Here is a 900-nt window from a genome sequence, read left to right as displayed (position 1 = left end):
ATTAAAAATCAATTTCTCAATCAAAATGTTAAACTAAATGGTCACAGATACAATGTATGAAGTAAAAAAATTTGCTTTAACTCTTCATTTTTATTCTCCACATGCATATAACTTTCTTCAACCAATGTTGTGTCTTCCTGCTGCCAGTTTAATATCACATTGGATATCATCTGTAAATTGTGACCCTGGTTTATTCCATGATGTTTTTGCCTATCTTGGTGATAAACAGAAAACAGATGTAAACTTTAAATATTGTGCCCTCATTGATGCTATGGCAATCAAAAAGAGTATAACTTATGACAAAAGTTCAGGTCACTATATTGGTTTTTGTGATTTCGACAAGAATATTATTGTATGCGAACCTGATACTCCAGCTACTGAAGCATTAGTTTTCATGTTAGTTGGCTTGCAAGGACATTGGAAAACACCCATTGGTTATGTTTTATCGAATAAAGTTAAAGCAAGTGGTTTAACAAGCTTTATTGAAAATATTTTGAATTTGGCTTTGACATATGAATTCTATATCAAAAGTATTACATTTGATGGTACAACTAGCAATTTAAATTCTGTTTTCCCCTTTGGATGCTAGTTTGGCAAAGACATTGATAATATAGTCAGTACTTTTTCATATAATAACCAACTGATACACACTTTCCTTGATCCATGTCATATGCTTAAATTAGCAAGAAATTCTCTTAATGATTTGGGTGTTTTTATTGATGGTGATGGCCAATATATTAAATGGAGTTATATTAAAGCTTTGTTTGAATTACAAGAGTTTGAAGGTTTGAAATTTGCAAACAAACTTTCAAGAAAACATTTAGAATTTCATCGACACATAATTAATTTGAAAATAGCTGGCCAAACTCTTAGCAGCTCTGTTGCTGATGCAGTTGAATT

The sequence above is a fragment of the Hydra vulgaris genome, chromosome 15 (genome assembly GCF_038396675.1).
Source record: "Hydra vulgaris chromosome 15, alternate assembly HydraT2T_AEP".
In the NCBI taxonomy this organism is placed as follows: Eukaryota; Metazoa; Cnidaria; class Hydrozoa; order Anthoathecata; family Hydridae; genus Hydra; species Hydra vulgaris.
This window is presented reverse-complemented; position numbering follows the sequence as displayed.